The sequence below is a fragment of the Monodon monoceros genome, unplaced genomic scaffold (assembly GCF_005190385.1).
Source record: "Monodon monoceros isolate NGI ecotype Baffin Bay Population unplaced genomic scaffold, NGI_Narwhal_1 Super_Scaffold_22, whole genome shotgun sequence".
NCBI classification, from domain to species: domain Eukaryota; kingdom Metazoa; phylum Chordata; class Mammalia; order Artiodactyla; family Monodontidae; genus Monodon; species Monodon monoceros.
Genome location: NW_021703779.1, coordinates 116,066,939 through 116,088,417, shown reverse-complemented (window position 1 = coordinate 116,088,417; position 21,479 = coordinate 116,066,939). Strand labels below are relative to the sequence as shown.

Here is a 21,479-nt window from a genome sequence, read left to right as displayed (position 1 = left end):
TCATTTCTTTTTCATTTATTTCTGATCTGATCTTTATGATTTCTTTCTTTCTGCTAACTTTGGGGTTTTGTTTGTTCTTCTTTCTCTAATTGCTTTAGGTGTAAGGTTAGGTTGTTTATTCGAGATGTTTGTTTCTTAAGGTAGGATTGTATTGCCATAAAGTTCCCTCTTAGAGCTGCTTTTGCTGCATCCCATAGGTTTTGAGTCTTCTAGTTTTCACTGTCATGTGTTTCTAGGTAGTTTCTTATTTCTTCTTTGATTTCTTCAGTGATCTCTTGGTTATTAAGTAGTGTATTGTTTAGCCTCCATGTGTTTGTATTTTTACAGACTTTTTCCTGTAACTGATATGTAGTCTCATAGCATTGTGGTCAGAAAAGATACTTGATACGACTTCAGGTTTTTTAAACTTACCAGGGCTTGATTTATGGCCCAGGATATGATCTATCCTGGAGAATGTTCCATGAGCACTTGAGAAGAAAGTGTATTCTGTTGTTTTTGGATGGAATGTCCTATAAATATCAATTAAGTCCATCTTGATAATGTATCATTTAAAGCTTGTGTTTCCTTATTTATTTTCATTTTGGATGATCTGTCCATTGGTGAAAGTGGGGTGTTAAAAGTCCCCTAGTATGATTATGTTACTGTCGATTTCCCCTTTTATGGCTGTTAGTATTTGCCTTATGTATTGAGGTGCTCCTATGTTGGGTTGCGTAAATATTTACAATTGTTATATCTTCTTCTTGGATCGATCCCTTGATCATGATGTAGTGTCCTTCTTTGTCTCTTCTAATAGTCTTTATTTTAAAGTCTATTTTGTCTGATATGAGAATTGCTACTCCAGCTTTCTTTTGATTTCCATTTGCATGGAATATCTTTTTCCATCCCCTCACTTTCAGTCTGTATGTGTCCCTAGGTCTGAAGTGGGTCTCTTTTAGACAACATATATATGGGTCTTTTTTTTCTATCCATTCAGCCGGTCTGTGTCCTTTGGTTGGAGCACTTAATCCATTTACCTTTAAGGTAATTATCGATATGTATGTTCCTCTTACCATTTTCTTAATTGTTCTGGGTTTGTTATTGTAGGTCTTTTACTTCTCTTGTGTTTCCTGCCTAGAGAAGTTTCTTTAGCATTTGTTGTAAAGCTGGTTTGGTGATGCTGAATTCTCTTAGCTTTTGCTTGTCTCTGAGGTTTTAATTTCTCCGTCGAATCTGAATGAGATCCTTGGTGGGTAGAGTAATCTTGGTTGTAGCCTTTTCCCCTTCATCACTTTAAGTATATCCTGCCAGTCCCTTCTGGCTTGCAGAATTTCTGCTGAAAGGTCAACTGTTAACCTTATGGGGATTCCCTTGTGTGATATTTGTTGTTTTTCCCTGCTGCTTTTAATATTTTTTCTTTGTATTTAATTTTTGATAGTTTGATTAATATGTGTCTTGGCATGTTTCTCCTTGGATTTATCCTGTATGGGACTCTCTGTGCTTCCTGGTCTTGATTAACTATTTCCTTTCCCATATTAGGGAAGTTTTCAACTATCATCTCTTCAAATGTTTTCTCAGTCCCTTTCTTTTTCTCTTCTTCTTCTGGGACCCCTATAATTCGAATGTTGTTGCGTTTAATGTTGTCCCAGAGGTCTCTGGGACTGTCCTCAGTTCTTTTCATTCTTTTTTCTTTATTCTGCTCTGCAGTAGTTTTTTCCACTATTTTATCTTCCAGGTCACCTATCCATTCTTCTGCCTCAGTTATTCTGCTATTGATTCTGCTTCTAGAGAATTATTCTGCTTCTAGAGAATTTTTCATTTCATTTATTGTGTTGTTCATCACTGTTTGCTCTTTAGTTCTTCTAGGTCCTTGTTAAACATTTCTTTTATTTTCTCCATTCTACTTGCAAGATTTTAGATCATCTTAACTATCATTATTCTGAATTGTTTTTTCAGGTAGGCTGCCCATTTCGTCTTCATTTGTTAGGTCTGGTGGGTTTTTATCTTGCTCCTTCATCTGCTGTGTGTTTTTCTGTCTTCTCATTTTGCTTATCTTACTGTGTTTGGGGTCTGCTTTTCGCAGGCTGCAGGTTCGTAGTTCCCGTTGTTTTTGGTGTTTGCCCCCAGTGGCTAAGGTTGGTTCAGTGGGTTGTGTAGGCTTCCTGGTGGAGGGGACTAGTGCCTGTGTTCTGGTGGATGAGCTGGATCTTGTCTTTCTCGTGGGCAGGTCCACATCTGGTGGTGTGTTTTGGGGTGTCTGTGGCCTTATAATGATTTTAGGTAGCCTCTTTTCTAATGGGTGGGGTTGTGTTACTGTCTTGCTAGCTGCTTGGCATAGGGTGTCCAGCACTGTAGCTTGCTGGTCGTTGAGTGGAGCTGGGTCTCGGCGTTGAGATGGAGATTTCTGGGAGATTTTCGCCGTTTGATGTTACGTGGAGCTGGGAGGTGTCTTGTGGACCAATGTCCTTAACTTGGCTCTCCCACCTCAGAGGCACAGCCCTGACGCATGGCTGGAGCACCAAGAGACTGTCATCTACATGGCTCAGAATAAGAGGGAGGAAAAAAAAAGAAAGAAAGAAAAGCATAAAATAAAGTAAAATAAAGTTATTAAAATAAAAAATAATTATTAAAAAAATTTTTTTAAAGTAATAAGAAAAGAAAAGAAAGAAAGAAAGAAGAGAGCACCCAAACCAAAAAACAAACCCACCGTTGATAACAAGTGCTAAAAACTATACTAAAAAGAAACGAACAAAATTGGGAGACAGAACAGTAGGACAGATGGTAAAAGCAAAGCTATATAGACAAAGTCACACACAGAAGCATACACATACACACTCACAAAAAGAGAAAAAGGGAAAAAAATATATATTGTTGCTCCAAAAGTCCACCTCCTCAATTTGGGATGACTCGTTGTCTATTCAGGTATTCCACAGATGCAAGGTACATCAAGTTGATTGTGGAGCTTTAATCCGCTGCTCCTGGGGCTGCTGGGAGAGATTTCCCTTTCTCTTCTTTGTTCGCACAGCTCCTGGGGTTCAGCTTTGGATTTGGCCCCGCCTCTGCGTGTAGGTCGCCTGAGGGCGTCTGTTCTTCGCTCAGACAGGACGGGGTTAAAGGAGCCGCTGATTCGGGGGGAGGGAGGGGCACGGAGTGCGGGGCGGGCCTGCGGCGGCAGAGGCCGGCGTGACGTTGCACCAGCCTGAGGCGCGCCGTGCGTTCTCCCGGGTAAGTTGTCCCTGGATCCCGGGACCCTGGCAGTGGCGGGCTGCACGGGCTCCCCGGAGGGGAGGTGTGGAGAGTGACCTGTGCTCGCACACAGGCTTCTTGGAGGCGGCAGCAGCAGCCTTAGCGTCCCATGCCCGTCTCCGGGGTCCGCGCTAATAGCCGCGGCTCGTGCCCGTCTCTGGAGCTCCTTTAAGCAGCGCTCTTAATACCCTCTCCTCGCGCACCAGGAAACAAAGAGGGAAGAAAAAGTCTCTTGCCTCTTCTGCAGGTCCACACTTTTCCCCGGACTCCCTCCCGGCCAGCTGTGGCGCACTAACCCCCTGCAGGCTGTGTTCACGCCGCCAACCCCAGTCCTCTCCCTGCGCTCCGACCGAAGCCCGAGCCTCAGCTCCCAGCCCTGCCCGCCCTGGCGGGTGAGCAGACAAGCCTGTTGGGCTGGTGAGTGCTGGTCGGCACCGATAATCTGTGCGGGAATCTCCCCCCTTTGCCCTCCGCACCCCTGTTGCTGTGCTCTCCTCCGTGGCTCCGAAGCTTTCCCCTCCGCCACCCGCAGTCTCCGCCCGCGAAGGGGCTTCTAGTGTGTGGAAACCTTTCCTCCTTCACAGCTCCCTCCCAGTGGTGCAGGTCCCGTTCCTATTCTTTTGTCTGTGTTTATTCTTTTTTCTTTCGCCCTACCCAGGTACGTGGGGAGTTTCTTGCCTTTTGGGAGGTCTGAGGTCTTCTGCCAGCGTTCAGTAGGTGTTCTGTAGGAGTTGTTCCACATGTAGATTTATTTCTGATGTATTTGTGGGGTGGAAGGTGATCTCCACGTCTTACTTCTCCACCGTCTTGAAGCTTGTCCCCCCTCTTCTTTGAAAGACACCAGTCATTGGATTAGGGCTCACCTTAATCCACTGTGACCTCGTCTTACTTTGATTACACCTGCAAGGACTCTTTTTCCATATAAAGTCATGTTCACTGGTACTGAGGGACCTTAATCAGTGCGGGCTGCTGTAACAGAATACCATAGACTGGGTGGCTTAAACAGTGAACATTTATTTCTCATAGTTTTGGAGGCTAGGAGTCTGCAGTCAGGGTGTCGTCACGGTCAGGTCCTTGATAAGGGACCTCTTCCTGGTTTATAGGTGGCCATCTTCTTGCTGTGCCCTCACATGGTGGAGAGAGAGTGAGCCCATGTCTCCTCATTCCCTTACAGGGACATCACTGCTATCATGGGGACTCCACTCCTGTGACCTCATTGAAACCTGATTACCTTCCAAAGACCCCACCTCCAGTACCATCACATTGGGGATTAAGGCTTCAATATATGAATTTGGGTGGGGGGACACAAAGATTCAGTCCATAGCATGGCGGTTAGGACTCGAAAACATTTTTGTTGGGTCACAATTCAACCCACAACAGTAGATATTTCCCTTTCTTATTTTTCCTCTTATATTTAACAAGATGAACCCCCTCCCCCCAGTCAACCCAGTCATACAGGAATAAGTTGATTTATAAATTAGGATTAAAAGTCACAGACTGTTAGAGCAGGAGGAGGAAACTGGAAGATAAGGCCCATTTCTTTTATTTTACCAACTGAGGCCTAGAGGGGGGAGGGTACTATGAGGTGTAGAACCAGTCATCAAACTCTTCAGATTTCTTAGCTTCCAGGTCAGGAATTTGTTGTTGTTGTTATTACCTCTTGATAAAGATGTTGGCAGCTGTGGTTGGAAATCCTCATGTGGCAATAATACATTGAGGCAAATTCCTATAAAACCAGAGGTAGTTGGGAAAGTGGAAGCCAGGTTTGGTCCTGCCACTAATTGGGGTTCTTGGCTGAATGGGGCAGGGAGGGGGTTTGTGAATTGACTGTCAAAAGCCCTGACCGGCTCCAGATCTCTCTTCCACCCATGGTAGGTGAATCTAATCAATATTTTCCTGAGCTATTAAGTTGAACTAGGCCCTGGGGAGTCATTGACCAGAAGAGTAGGTACTCTGCCTGCAGAGCTCATGGTCACGTGGGGGCTAAAGCAGGGTAAATGCAGCTGTCTGTCCGTTTACCTGAGGGCTGTGAGCAAAGTATGCAACAGTGGGCAAAGGTCGAGGAGCTGAGACCCAAAAGCTGAGCAGAGTCATCCAGAAAAGGAAGAGTGGAGCAGGGTTGGGGGTGCCGGGGAGTGCGTGAGCAAGGACAGCACATGTGGGGAGAAGGGAGAGATCCTGGCTGAAGCACAGGTATGGCATCGTGAATAGCTTTGTCAGCTTTCTTTCAGGGATCTGAATTATTTTCCCAGATGCAGTGAGAAGTCATTTCAGGGGGTCTGGGCATGGAGTAAGCACTTGGGCTGGGGACTCTTGAGCCCCTGATGAGAACGAGCAGACCTTTATTCTGGATAAAGAAGGCTTCAGGGTATCTCTGTCTATGTTGAGCTACCTTTCCAGTCGTTTCCCCTCGATCTATGTTAGTTCGGAATTAACTCCAGCCTCTGTCTCAGGCCCAGAAGCCAGAGTTCCTTAGAGTATAATTTGCAGGTTTTAGTCTGTGGTTAAAGGCCTCTGTCTTCTGTTGTGGGTGAGAGAGAGAGAGAGAGAGAGAGAGAGGGAGGGAGTGTGTGTGTGTGTGTGTGTGTGTGTGTGTGTGTGTGTGTGTGTGTGTGTTCCTCTAACTGGCACTTTATCTCCTTTTATCTTCCTACATATGATTTGAGCGATGGTTTCCTCGTTTCTTGTCGATCTGATCCCATGTGCTTTTCCATCCTCAGGGAATTCGTCAAATTTTGGTACATGGAGCATCTTCTCATTTCCCAACTCTGTTCATAGTATTACGATTAATTCCTGTCAAGGCGATGGAGATTAGTTTATCTCAGTGTTTCTCAAGCCTTTTTTTTTTATTGTTGCTCCCCTAAAGATCCTTTCTAGATATTTTTTCCTTATTACCTCCCTATGATATTTTACTACCAGAGATATGCTTGTATATCTGTTTATGTATTATATGTATATCTGTACTTTATACATAAAATGAGTAAGTGTATGGTTTATTTACTCTTTATAACATGCAGGATTAAGAATGACAGACATTTTAAAGGTAAAAGTTAAACTAAATATTAAAAAGGTACTAACAGTAAATTTATTGATTTATTTGTATTTGCTGAGTAATTTATTTACTTAAAAATTACAATGTATCAAATTACATATGCAAATTTCCAACTTATAGAAATATGTAATAATAGCAATGTGATCAAATGTAAAAAATCATTTAAAACTTGTTTTTCTAACAAAAGTAAAAACAAAATTGAATAAAGTAACTTCCTAAAAGTATTTTTAGTGAGCTTAACTTTTAACTATTGCTTCATATAGGAAAATAACTTGTTTTTTTTTTTTTTTTGGCTGCAATGCATGGCTTGCAGTATCTTAGTTCCCTGACCAGGGATTGAACCTGGGCCACAGTAGTGAAAGCACCAAGTCCTAACCACTGGACTGCAAGGAAATTCCCCTAGGAAAATAACTTCTAATTTAACTAGCTGCTAGATACTCATTCAGATCTTGCCGACAGTTTTTCTTTGCATTTGACATAATCAGTGATGGGTTGAATGACATTTTTAGAATTAAATACTAAAATATAATCTGAAGATCAAATATAAACATCAGTAGGGTAGCCAGTGGCAGCTAATAGGCACACACACAGGCCGCCTCTTGCTATATAACTTCTAGAATAAGCAGTCAATCCAGAGACAGTCTTCCAATCACAACCATGTATTGACCATAATTTTGTAGCGCTGATCCTACATGTGCTTTGTTTATCATCTGTGAATTCATTGTCATTGTCGCTCGTGCGATAGCCAAGAAAATCCAACAGGAGAAATTGAATACAAAGCAGTAAGATTTTGTTCGGTAGGGCTGAGCTTTTGGAGGGCCACACACCATTGTAATAGGTAAGATTTTTTTCTTGCCTCCTTCCCTAAGAACCGAATTTTACCCCCTTGAAGGCTATATTGACTCCGAGAGAATGCATGGTTTATCTGATGGTGTCCTCTTAGGAGTCTGACTCCTTAAAATACAGGGCCCAGGAAAGCTGAATATTAAAAGGATATAGAGCGGGACTTCCCTGGCATTCCTGAGGGCACGAGGGATTGGTGAAGATCCCACATGCTGCGAGGCGCCACCAAAAAAAAAAAAAAAAAAAAAAAAAAGGAAAAAAAAGAAAACCCCAAAAGAATAAAGCTTTTTTTTTTTTAAAAAAAGAAGGATATAGGGCATATAGCCAAAATTTGGCCTCTGTATCCCGGTACTGAATTGAATCTCAGAGACAGAGTTTTGGGTGAAGTAGAAAAGCAATAGCTTTATTGCTTTGCCAGGCAAAGGGGATCACAGTGGGCTAATGCCCTCAAAACTGTGTGTCCCAACCTGGAGGGGGTAGTGAGAAGTCAAAGAGGAGGGTGTGATCAGCTCTTGGACATTCTTCTGATTGGTTGGTGGTGAGGTAAGTGGGCGTCAACATCATCAACCTTCTGGCTGCAACCGGTCTGGGGTCTGTGTGCTGGTGCATAACGTTAATTTCTCGCACCTGTTGGGGGTTTCAGTATCTGCAAAACAGCTCAAAGATATTGTTATGTGTATCCCTTGAGGGGGAATCCAGTCGCTGCCCCAAGGCTGCACTGCTGTTTCTTGACTGCTCCTCCCTAGTCTCTACATCCCCAGATTAGCAGCTGTTTGAACCTGCCCTTTGGAACTGAGGCTGAATGAATCCTATTTCCTGCAAACAGGAAAGCAGGGGGGTGGGGCACACAAAGGCTTTTGTGCCCAGGAGCCCCACAGGGTCCTTGCTCCATTTCAGGCAGAGGATCAGAATAGATTCAGGGCATGAACCATTGCCATGGGAGAGCAGTCCAAGTGGGGCACTGAACGCAGAGGCTGGGCCCCTAGAGTGAGGATACTACAGCACTGGGGTCAAAGCAGTGTTAGGGGCCCCTCCTTGGAGTTATTTAATCTCTGTGGCTTACTGCATCCCGCCACTTACCGCCCAGTGAGTAATTGGTGTTCTATTATATGCTGTCTAGTCTGTGCAGGCGTTGGCCATTGTACCTTGTTCTGTTGCTGGAATCTACCATAGTGCCTGGCACACAGAAGGTGCTCAGTAAATGTTTCTGGAATAAAGGGAAGGCACTGCACATGGATCCGGCCTACATCGTGGGCTAGATGAGGGCTGGATCCAGTGGGAAGAAAGAAGGTGCACTATTGAATAAGAATCTCAAATCACCGCCTCCAAAATAAACCTCTTTAGGGTCTTCTCATTTTCGGGCACCCTAGGGAGGATGTCATTGTGGACACCTGGCTTTGACTGTTTGCCATTTAGGTAGCGAAATAGTTTTTTTTAACATTTTTTTAAAAACCGAAGTATGGTTGATTTACAGTGTTGTGTTAATTACTGCTGTACAGCAAAGTGATTCACTTATACATATATACACTTTTTTCGTATGCTTTTCCATTATGGTTTATCACAGGATACTGAATATAATTCCCTGTGCTATACAGAAAGACCTTGTTGTTTATCCATCCTATATATAACGGTTTGCATTTGCTAATCCCAAACTCCTACTCCATCCCTCCCCCACCCCCCTCACCCTTGGCAACCACAAGTCTGTTCTCTATGTCTGTGAGTCTGTTTCTGTTTCATAGATAAGTTCATCTGTGTCATATTTTAGATTCCACATATAAGCGGTATCATGATATTGGGTTGGCCAAAAAGTTCGTTTGGGTTTTTCCGTAACATCTTACAGAAAAACGCGAATGAACTTTTTGGCCAACCCAATATTTGTCTTTCTCTGTCTGACTTACTTCACTTAGTATGATAATCTCTAGTTGCATCCATGTTGCTGCATATGGCATTATTTTGTTCTTTTTATGGCTCAGTAGTATTCCATTGCATATGTGTACCACACCTTCTTTATCCATTCATCTGTTGATGGACATTTAGGTTGTTTTCATGTCTTGGGCTATTGTGAATAGTGAGGTAGCAAAATAGTTTTAATGTGGAAAGTATGAGTGAGTATCTTTCTAAAATGTCCTAGTCACTACTTTGCTTTTTTTTTTTTTTTTTTTTTTTTTTGCCGTACGTGGGCCTCTCACTGTTGTGGCCTCTCCCGTTGCGGAGCACAGGCTCTGGACGCGCAGGCTCAGCGGCCATGGCTCACGGGCCCAGCCACTCCGTGGCATGTGGGATCTTCCCGGCCCGGGGCACGAACCCGTGTCCCCTGCATCGGCAGGTGGACTCTCAACCACTGTGCCACCAGGGAAGCCCACTACTTTGCTTTTTTGAAGCAAATACTGCTGAATGTAATCTACCTTTTATTGGAGACTCAAAACCTTCCTAATAAGAATCAGTTCTTGAGGCATGAGGAGCATTTTATCCTGCACCAAATGATCTGAGACTACTCTCTGAGTTCTGAGTTCTTTTCTTTTTCTTTTTTTTCTTTTCTGGTCCCCTTCCCTGGCAGGGAAGTTGTTCCCTGTCACTTTGAGTTGCTGTTAATGGTGCACTGGTGGTACTTGATCGCCTCCCTCCCACTTGATAGTTCTTGGATGTTCGGAGATTGCTCATCCAACCTTTAAAAACTTTCTGGAAAGTAGGGGAAAAGAAGTTCTCAGTGCGGAGTTGAGGAGGTGTTCTGTGAATAAATTTCTAGAACTTTATATATTATGTGTGTGTGTGAGCACCCTTGAGCACCTCTAAGAGACCTCTTTTGCCCCCTCTTCCTGTTATCACCTGAGTTCTGGTTGGGCAAAATGCACAGATCACTTTTGTGCTGGATAAGCAAAGGATTGGTGTAAAGTGTTCTCAGAAGAGTTTGTGGAAAGTATACATATGAAGAAGCTTCTCTGTGTCTCAGTGGGTTGTCCCAGGTTCCTTTTGTGGGGACTCATCCCTGAATCAGGGGCAACAGATTTCCAATTCATAGAAAAAGTAACCCATGGGAGATCCAGGTTGTTTTGTACATGGTGACCTGTACCTGCTGAAGTAATCTTATCAAGTAGTATTATTCAATGGTGTTTTTAAGAAGTGCTAATTAACATTTGGTTGGGAAAATGTAATTACTTGAATGGGAATTTTGGCCCAGATACTTAGCTGCTCTTCTTAGGACATTTTAAACTTAAACACACTTTTCTTTCACCAAGTGTGCTAACCAGATATAATATTAGTAGCTCTTATAAGTATGAGCACTTAAAGTTTCCAGTGTTTGTAAAGAGTCCTTATATATTGACCCTGTGTCCATTTAACAAAGTATTCTCGATGTAACACACCATGTGGTCCCCCTTTTGATGTCAATTCCATGTTTCTAATTTAATTTTTAAATCTTTAATTTAATGTATTACAATAGTACCCGTTATGTAGGTAGTTCTAGACATGGAAAATCTTTGAAATGTTGCAAAGTAACGATGCGTTAGGTATCACAATTTGAAGAAGACAAGGCAAACATCCTGAACGAACAGAGGAAGAGCGATGGACAGAAGAAAGGCAGAGAGAGAAAAAGAATCCTTAAGGGAAATCATCTAGGGTTTTGTAAATACATGGCCAAATCACCAAGACTGACACCGGAAAAGGTCGAAGCCATTTTAACTTTGCAGGAGACTAAGTCCAGGTTGCCTCTGAGAAGTAATGATATTTTGAGTAACCCAAAATTGTACTTAAGGCTTGATACTGAGGACAAAAGGGAATCACAGCAGGACTCGAGGCCCGCCACCTCTTTGTCAGACAGATCCCTGTGTTCTGGGCGGGTGGTGGGGGTCAGGACCCTACTGGATGCGCCCCCATGAATGTCGAAACACTCCCCGGGCATCCAAGCCCCTGGGGGCCTGCTATGCGCTGACAAAGAAAACTGACCTTAGGGACACACTCCTTCCAGCTCACGCCTCCTGTCGGTTTTGTTGAACATTCCTGGCCTCGCGGTGTTAAAGATGGACATACCATAGTTCTTTGGTTTCTGTTTTTCAGCAAAGACTTTGTGATCCTTTCCCAATGTGTTTTATGCTTTCTTGTAACCAGTGGCCACTGACATTAGAAAGCCCAGTTACATTGCAACACTCTGGATCAGAGTTGATTTGGGAAGGCATTTTTAGGGTAATTAGACTCAGAGTCATTCTTTCCCTTTTATTCCTTCGAAAAAGCTGGCCTTTTGGATTTATTGTGTAGGCTGCATCCACCAAACATATACTCTCCCTGGGAAATTCTATCCCCCTCGCTGAGAAATGTTAGCATGAAATTATAGTCCCTAAATGTACGGAGGTGATTCCTGGATAGCATTTGAAGTTTCTCTCTGAATTGGCAGGTGTGTGTGCTTTGCGGCACTGACCACGTGGGTGGCTGAGGAGCGTGTGAAGAAAGCAGGAGCTGAGGGGGAAAACAGTCATTACCCGCGGCTGTCTGTCACTTCCCTGTTGGTCCCTCACATCTGCTAAGTATGGAAGGAGAAAACCTCCTGCAAGCCGGGGCCTCCCTCTGAGAAGGGCGCCCTCTGCTCCTCTTCTGCGATGGCAGAAGGGGAGGAGGATGTTCCCATGAGCTGGGTACCTACCCAGCACTTTCACACATGCTCTGTGTACTGGGTGGACTTGGATCCCTCCTAAAATTCACATCTACACTGAACCCCAGAATGTGACCTTATTTGGAAATAGAATCTTTGCGGATGTAATCAAGTGAAGATGAGCTTCTGCAGAATTCGGGTGAGCCCTAAATTCAATGACGGATGTCCTTATAAGGAGAAAGAGATTTGGAGACACACAGAGATATTCAGGGCCATGTGAAGGCGGTGGTAGAGAGTGGAATGATGCGTCTACAAGCCAAGGATCCCTGGCAAACACCAGAAGCTAGAAGAGCCCTACTGGTGCCTTGATTTCGGACTTCTAGCCTCCAGAACGGTGAGACAATAGATTTCGGTTGTTTTAAGCCGCCTGATTTGTCGTATTTTGTTAACGTAGCCCTAGGAAACTAAGGCACTGTAAATAGGGACTTAGGGCAACCTGGACAGGTAGATGCTCTTAGATGCCTTTTGTAGACTGAGAAGCTGAGTCTTACTGAGGAGGTCCTATGTCACTTGCAGCACAGGTACTTTGTGAGTACCTGCGATGGGGGCCAGGCACTTGAAGGATTGGCCAAATGTGGCCCTTGTCCCCACAGAGGTCCCTGAGTATGGATATGGAGCTGTGACCACTCCCTCTGTATTGTGGGAGAGCCCCTAGAAATGCAGATGAATCTTCCTCCCAGGCCCTGTAACACTAGGTTGCTTTCTTCTGCTTATAGCCTTCTTTGATCTCCTTTTTGGGTGTTTCTTCTTTTCTTTTTTGGCTGCTCTACGAGGCATGCAGGATCTTAGTTCCCCAACCAGGGATCTTAACCTGCAGTGGAAGCACAGGGTCTTAACCGCTGGACTACCAGGGAAGTCCCTGGATGTCTCTTCTTGATTCGATGAAGATTAAGAGGAGATAAGTCAATCTGAGGAAATCCAGATGGAGATGTGCCCCCAGCTGCTCTCACCTGATTCTTTCCTGAGCCACAGAAGTTGAGGAGACAATAGCTTAATTTTCCCTCAGGACGGTGTTAGGATCTAGGAAGCCTTCTTGGGCTGGTGACATTTGATGTGGATTTTGAGGAAGTTCTCTAGTGGGAGGAGGGAGGGAGGCAGAGAGGTACCAGGGTGGGTCGGGCCAGGGCTGGGGACCGCTGTTAGTAACGCAGTGGGAGTGTAGGTTGTGTGTGGCTTTGCGGAGAGTGGAGGGAGAAGAGGAGAGGAAGGCTGAGGCCGTTAAGAGCAGTGTTTCTTTTTCTTTCTCCTTTTTTCCTATTTTTAACAGCTTTATTGCAGTATAATTGACATACATACAACAAACAGCATATATTTCAAATGTACAATTTGATAAGTTTTGATGTATGTATGCACCGTGGAAGCATCACCACCATCAAGATAATGAACATATCCATCATTCCCCAAAGTTTTCCTGTGACTTTTTATAATCCCTCCCTGACTCTGATGCTCATACATCCGTCCCCAGGAAGCCACCGATTGAGGATTTCTTAAAGTGTGGTCCGAGGACCCCCGGGGTGTCCCCAGTCCCTTTGAGGGGGTCTGTGAAATCTTACCTTTTATTATTACATATCTGTGTAAGACTGAAGATTTTTCGTGTGTCTCAGCTAAAACAGCCTATCACGACAAATCAAATGGACAGGCAGACATGAAAATCAAAAAATACAGAATAGTGCTGCTTTTTGTAAAGTGTGGTTATTTTCATAAAAATATGGTATTTATGTTACCATGTAATTCTATTACTTATATTAACATGTAGTAAGTTTATTATTGCTAACTTTAATTACATTAGTACATGAATATTTAAAAACTTTTTTCAGCTTTAATTTCTAGTAGGATAAATATTGACAAATATAGCCCATATAAACAGAAGCTCTTTGGGCTTCTCAGTAATTACTATTTTTCAAGAAATTGCCTACCCCCCTTTTTTCTGCCACCTCTCGGTTTTTTTTTTTTTTTTTAATTGTTTTGGCCAAGCTGCTATGTGGGATCTTAGTTCCCCCACCAGGGATCGAACCTAGGCCCTCGGCAGTGAAAGCGCAGAGTCCTAACCACTGGACCGCCAGGGAATTCCCGTCTCAATTAGTTTTAAGATCCTGAGATGAAAAAGTTAGAGGACTGTTGCCATAGAGGGCTTTGAATGCTCTGCTAAGGTTTCTGGACTTTCTTTCCCGATGGAGTGGGGACCTGTTGAAGACCTTTTCAACAGGCGGTGACAGGATCTGGCTTGGCTTTAGAAGGAGGCCTCTGGAAGCATAAGGTTGGGGGAGGATAGGAGGGGTCCAAGCATGGGGGGAGCATGTGCCCGAGGGGCAGGGCCACAGAGACGGGAGAGAAGGGATCTGTCGTGAGGGATCATCAGGACAGGAGTTGGGACAGTCCCAGGCCATTGTTCTCATAGGATGCGGAGATGAACTGGCCTCCCAGAAAGGGGAGTGTCTCAGGCAGTGGGTAAGAGGGACGCAACTTCTTGTCTCCAACGTTTTTATCTGGACTCTGGTACCTCTTCCAAACTACTGGGCCTGTTATCTTGGGCGCGAGTAATGGGGAATCAGTAACCCATATTACCAAATAAATATCCAAACATAAATGTCCTTAGAGACTCCTGGCTCCCTTTTCAAAATCTTCATAGCACGGTTCTCAGAGGAAAGAACGTTCGCATTGGCCTTTTTTTTGGTGGGGGGCATGTGGGATGTGGGATCTTAGTTCCCCGACGAGGGATTGAATCCGTGACCCCTGCAGTGGAAGCTTGGAGTCTTAACCACTGGACCGCCAGGGAAGTCCCTCCCGTTGGCCTTTTAATCTCATGGGTTCCTTGTATTTTTTATCCTGCTTATCAAATTTAGAGGGAATGCAGTGTTTGTATCACTATGCCCTATTTTTGACAGTGTGTTGTTACAACACTGTTATTTTGAATGGTGTTAGATGATTCTCCAAATGCGCAGACATTCTTCTTTTTATTAAAGACTGTCTACCAGGACCTCTACTTGCCAATATCTCCTTAGCCTTTAGCTCATGTTGCGTGTGGATGATGATAACAGCCACCACCCCAAAGAAAATAACATTGGATGAATTATTCTGTTCTTTTCATGTATTAGTGCAGTTCATTCTCATAAAACCTATAAGGAAAGTATTATTTTTGTTCTATTCTACAGATGAGGAGGAAACCAAGGTTCAGAGAGGTAACACAACTTGCCCAAGGTCACACGGCTTGGAAGTGACCAAGCCAGGGGTTGAATCCGGGCAGACTGGTGCCCAAGTCTTCCTTTTTGTTGTTGTTGTTTTTGGCCGTACCGTGTGGCTTGCGGGATATTAGTTCCCTGAACAGGGATTGAACCTGGGCTCACGGCAGTGAGAGGGCTGAGTCCTAACCACTGGACTGCCAGGAAACCTCCCCCAAGTCCTCTCTCTTAACCCTTATACTCTACCTAAAAACCAAAAGCCACTTCTTCCCCCAAAGTGTTAAGAATTAGAGGGATGGACTATTTAGTGGCAGATTTTGAAGAATCATGTATTTAATGAAAGGTTTCTTGGAGAGAGTACTTTGTTATTCTCCGGTAGTTTACAACTTGTCTATTTTTATTGTCTGTAATGCCATTGATGATGTTTTTATGTGTTGGTATTTTTATCTTTCTCTTTCTGTTGGCTGTCATTTTTATCTACAGAAACTATAGCTGATTATCTGTGCTATTTTCTCACTTGACAACAAAAATATTGACAATAAACATTGCAGTCATTGCTTGCAGCTTAGAAAAAAATGCGGTGAAACACATTTTTTGGAACTCAGTTGTGGAAACTATCTGTCTTTGTATTCAGGTGACATATGCACTTGTAAATAACTGTTGTTTGTAGCAGCAATTTAGATCTTGTAGAAGAGGTGGTCTCGCTCAGCCTGTGGGCTTCTCAGGTAGAGCCTGTACCTTAAGTGCTTGAGCCCTGCAAAGTGTTAATTCGGCCTGAGCTCCAGGGACCTCTTTTTCTGGTCCCCAGACTAATCAGTGTGTCAGTCCCAGGGCACACCAAACCCATGGCCTTACATTTCAGAAGTTAACGTGATTTGAGCTGCATTAGCAGGTACTTTTAGCAGCTCGTTAAATAGTTATGTGCACCTACTATGTGCTTATTAGGCACCAGGGTACTGAATACGATAGAAATGGTCTCCATCTTCATGCTTTCTTAAAGAAAACAGGAGAGGGCAGACAGCAGAAGCAAGAAGAACTACAATCCTGCAGCCTGTGGAGCAAAAACTACATTCACAGAAAGATAGACAAGAAGAAAAGGCAGAGGGATATGTACCAGATGAAGGAACAAGATAAAACCCCATAAAAACAGCTAAATGAAATGGAGATAGGCAATCTTCCAGAAAAAGAATTCAGAACAATGATAGTGAAGATGATCCAGGACCTCGGAAAAAGAATGGAGGCCAAGATGGAGAAGATGCAAGAAATGTTTAACAACGACCTAGAAGAATTAAAGAACAAACAAACAGAGATGAACAATACAATAACTGAAATGAAAAATACACTAGAAGGAATCAATAGCAGAATAACTGAGGCAGAAGAATGGATAAGTGACCTGGAAGACAGAATGGTGGAATTCACTGCTGCAGAACAGAATAAAGAAAAAAGAATGAAAAGAAATTAAGACACCCTAAGGGACCTCTGGGACAACATTAAACACAAAAACATTCACATTATAGGGGTCCCAGAAGGAGAAGAGAGAGAGAAAGGACCAGAGAAAATATTTGAAGGGATTAGAGTCGAAAACTTCCCTAATATGGGAAAGGAGATAGCCACACAAGTCCAGGAAGCGCAGAGAGTCCCATACAGGCTAAACCCAAGGAGAAACACGCCAAAACACATAGTAATCACATAGGCAAAATTAAAGACAGAAAAATCATTGAAAGCAGCAAGGGAAAAACGACAAATAACATACAAGGGAACTCCCATAAGGTTAACAGCTGATTTCTCAGCAGAAACTCTACAAGCCAGAAGGGAGTAGCATGATATACTTAAAGTGATGAAAGGGAAGAACCTACAACCAAGATTACTCTACCCGGCAAGGATCTCATTCAGATTCGATGGAGAAATCAAAAGTTTTACAGACAAGCAAAAGCTACGAGAATTCAGCACCACCAAACCAGCTCTACAACAAATGCTAAAGTAACTTCTCTAAGTGGGAAACAAGAGAAGAAAAGGACCTACAAAAAGAAACCCAAAACAATTAAGAAAATGGTCATAGGAACATACATATCGATAATTACCTTAAACATGAAGGATTAAATGCTCCAACCAAAAGACACAGGCTTGCTGAATGGATACAAAAACAAGACCCATATGTATGGTGTCTACAAGAGACCCACTTCAGACCTAGGGACACATACAGACTGAAAGTGAGGGGATGGAAAAAGATAATCCATGCAAATGGAAATCAAAAGAAAGCTGGAGTAGCAATACTCATATCAGATAAAATAGACTTTAAAATAAAGAATGTTACAAGAGACAAGGAAGGACACTACATAATGATCATGGGATCAATCCAAGAAGAAGATATAACAATTATAAATATATATGCACCCACATAGGAGCACCTCAATACATAAGGCAACTGCTAACAGCTATAAAAGAGGAAATCGACAGTAACACAATAACAGTGGGGGACTTTAACACCTCACTTACACCAATGGACAGATCATCCAGACAGAAAATTAATAAGGAAACACAAGCTTTAAATGACACAATAGACAAGGTAGATTTAATTGATATTAATAGGACATTCCATGCAAAAACAGCACATTACACTTTCTTCTCAAGTGCGCACGGAACAGTCTCCAGAACAGATCACATCTTGGGTCACGAATCAAGCCTCAGTAAATTTAAGAAAATTGAAATCATATCAAGCGTCTTTTCTGACCACAACGCTATGAGATTAGAAATAAATTACAGGGAAAAAACCCGTAAAAAACACGAACACATGGAGGCTAAACCCTACGTTACTAAATAACCAAGAGATCACTGAAGAAATCAAAGAGGAAATCAAAAAATACCAAGAGACAAATGACAATGAAAACACGATGATCCAAAACCTATGGGATGCAGCAAAAGCAGTTCTAAGAGGGAAGTTTATAGCAATACAAGCCTACCTCAAGAAACAAGAAAAATCTCAAATAAACCATCTAACCTTACACCTAAAGGAACTAGAGAAAGAAGAACAAACAAAACCCACAGTTAGCAGAAGGAAAGAAATCATAAAGATTGGAGCAGAAATAAATGAAAAAGAAATGAAGAAAACGATAGCAAAGAGCAATAGAACTAAAAGCTGGTTCTTTGACAAGATGAACAATATTGATAAACCATTAGCCAGACTCACCAAGAAAAAGAGGGAGAGGACTCAAGTCAATAAAATTAGAAATGAAAAAGGAGAAGTTACAAAGGACACTGCAGAAACACAAAGCATCCTAAGAGACTACTACAAGCAACTCTGTGCCAATAAATTGGATGACCTGGAAGAAATGGACAAATTCTTAGAACGGTATAGCCTTCCAAGACTGAACCAGGAGGAAATAGAAACTATGAACAGAAAAATCACAAGTAATGAAATTGAAACTGTGATTAAAAATCTTCCAACAAACAAAAGTCCAGGAGCAGATGGCTTCACAGATGAATTCTATCAAACATTTAGAGAAGAGCTAACACCCATCCTTCTCAAACTCTTCCAAAAAATTGCAGAGGAAGGAACACTCCCAAACTCATTCTGTGAGGCCACCATCACACTGATACCAAACCAGACAAAGATACTACAAAAAAAGGAAATTACAGACCAATATCACTGATGAATATAGATGCAAAAATCCTCAACAAAATACTAGCAAACAGAATCCAACAACACCTTAAAAGGATCATGCACCACGATCAAGCGGGATTTATCCCAGAGATGCAAGGATTCTTCAATATATGCAAATCAATCAATGTGATATACCATATTAACAAATTGAAGAATAAAATCCATGTGATCATCTCAATAGATGCAGAAAAATATTTTGGCAAAATTCCACACCCATGTATGATAAAAACTCTCCAGAAAGTGGACATAGAGGGAACCTACCTCAACATAATGAAGGCCATATACGACAAACCCACAGCGAACGTCATTCTCAATGGTGAAAAACTGAAAGCATTTCCTCTAAGATCAGGAACAAGACAAGGATGTCCACTCTCGCCACTATTATTCAACATGGTTTTGGAAGTCCTAGCCATGGCAATCGGAGAAGAAAAAGAAATAGAAGGAATACAAATTGGAAAAGAAGAAGTAAAACTGTCACTGTTTGCAGATGCCATGATACTATACATAGAGAACCCTAAAGATGCGACCAGAAAACTATTAGAGCTAATCAGTGAATTTGGTAAAGTTGCAGGATACAAAATTAACGCACAGAAATCTCTTGCATTCCTATACACTAATGATGAAAAATCTGAAAGAGAAATTAAGGAAACACTCCCATTTACCATTGCAACAAAAAGAATAAAGTACCTAGGAATAAACCTACCTAGGGAGACAAAAGACCTGTATGCAGAAAACTATAAGACACTGATGAAAGAAATTGAAGATGGTACCAACAGCTGGAGAGATATACAATGTTCCTGAATTGGAAGAATCAATATTGTGAAAATGACTATACTAACTAAAGAAATCTACAGATTCAATTCAATCCCTATCAAATAACCAATGGCAGTTTTTACGGAACTAGAACAAAAACTCTTAACGTTTGTATGGAGACGCAGAAGACCCCGAATAGCCAAAGCAGTCTTGAGGGAAAAAAACAGAGCTGGAGGAATCAGACTCCCTGACTTCAGACTATACTACGAAGCTACAGTCATTAAGACAATGTGGTACTGGCACAAAAACAGAAATATAGATCAGTGGAAAAGGATAGGAAGCCCAGAGATAAACCCACACACCTATGGTCACCTAACTTATGACAAAGGAGGCACGGATATACAATGGAGAAAAGACAGCCTCTTCAATAAGTGGTGCTGGGAAAACTGAACAGCTACATGTAAAAGAATGAAGTTAGAACACTCCCTAACACCATACACAAAGATAAACTGAAAATGGATTAGAGACCTAAATGTAAGACCGGACACTATAAACCTCTTACAGGAAAACATAGGAAGAACACACTTTGACATAAATCACAGCAACATCTCTTTTGATCCACCTCCTAGAGTAATGAAAATGAAAAGAAGAATAAACAAATTGGGCCTAATTAATCTTAAAAGCTTTTGAACAGCAAAGGACACCATAAACAAGACGAAAGGACAACCCTCAAAATGGGAGGAAATATTTGCAAACGAAGCAACTGACAAAGGATTAATCTCCAAAACATAGAAGCAGCTCATGCAGCTCAATATCAAAAAACAAACAACCCAATCCAAAAATGGATGGAAGACCTCAATAGACATTTCTCCAAAAAAGACATACAGATGGCCAAGAGGCACATGAAAAGATGCTCAACATCACTAATTATTAGATCAATGCAAATGAAAACTACAATAAGGTATCACCTCACACCAGTCAGAATGGCCAACATCAAAAAAATCTGCAAACAATAAATGCTGGAGTAGGTGTGGAGAAAAAGGAACCCTCTTGCACTGTTGGTGGGAATGTACATTGATACAGCCACTATGGAGAACAGTATGGAGGTTCCTTAAAGAACTAAAAATAAAATTACCAAATGACCCAGCAGTGCTACTACTGGGCATATACCCAGAGAGAACCATAATTCCAAAAGACACATGCACCCCAGTGTTCAGTGCAGCAGTATTTACAATAGCCAGGCCATGAAAGCAACCTAAATGCCCATCGACAGACGAATGGATAAAGAAGATGTGGTACATATATACAATGGAATATTACTCAGCCATAAAAAGGAACGAACTTGGGTCTTTTTTAGAGACGTGGATGCATCTAGAGACTGTCATACAGACTGGAGTAAGTCAGAAAGAGAAAAAGAAATATCGTATATTAACGCATATATGTGGAACCTAGAAAATGGTACAGATGAACCGGTTTGTAGAGCAGAAATTGAGACACAGAAGTAGAGAAAAAAATGTATGGACACCAAGCGGGGAAGTGGTGGGGTGGTGGTGGTGGTGGTGTGATGAATTGGGAGATTGGGATTGACATGTATACACTGATTTGTATAAAATGGATGACTAATAAGAAAAAAGAAATAAAAAATAAACATTAGAAAAACAGAACATTGAAGAGGTAAATATAAATAAGTTAATAAGAGAAATGGGATAGGGCTGTGAAGGAGATTCACAAAATTGAGAGACTTGTACTAGTCTAGGGATTCTAAGAAGGCTTCCCCAAGTTAAGTGACATTCCAGGTAGAAAGGGAAGGGTGCGGAGGGGTTAGTATAGGATGAGAAGGGAGGAGAGAATTGCAGAAGGAGTGACCAGTAGATGTGAGGGCCCCTGAGTGGGAAAAAGAAGAGCGTGGTAGAAAACCAGAGAAGTCCAGCAGGGCTAGAGCAGAGAGAGTGAGTGAGCGATGGCAGGAGATGATGCTGGATTGAAACCTTTTCTACCACAATGGGAAGTCATTAAAGGCTTTGAAGCCTGGAGTAGCATGATTCAATTTGTATTTCCATTTTGAAAAGGTCAGTGCAGTTGCTCTTAATCCCACAAATAATTATTGAGCATTTACTACATTCCAGG

The 21,479-nt window shown here is 42.3% G+C and overlaps 1 protein-coding gene across 4 annotated transcripts in view; it reads left to right on the top strand.

Annotated features, from left to right (window-relative positions):
* The window catches only part of FGF13 (fibroblast growth factor 13), a 503,351-nt gene that overhangs the window by 50,918 nt on the left and 430,954 nt on the right, over positions 1-21,479 (top strand). Inside the window, exon 1 of one of the 4 annotated variants that reach the window (XM_029240343.1) lies at positions 5,303-5,415. The exons of the other annotated variants lie outside the window; for them this stretch is intronic. The gene's annotated coding sequence lies outside the window, so the exon portion shown is untranslated. Of the gene's footprint in view, positions 1-5,302; positions 5,416-21,479 lie in introns of those variants that run through there. 4 annotated transcript variants of the gene reach the window in all.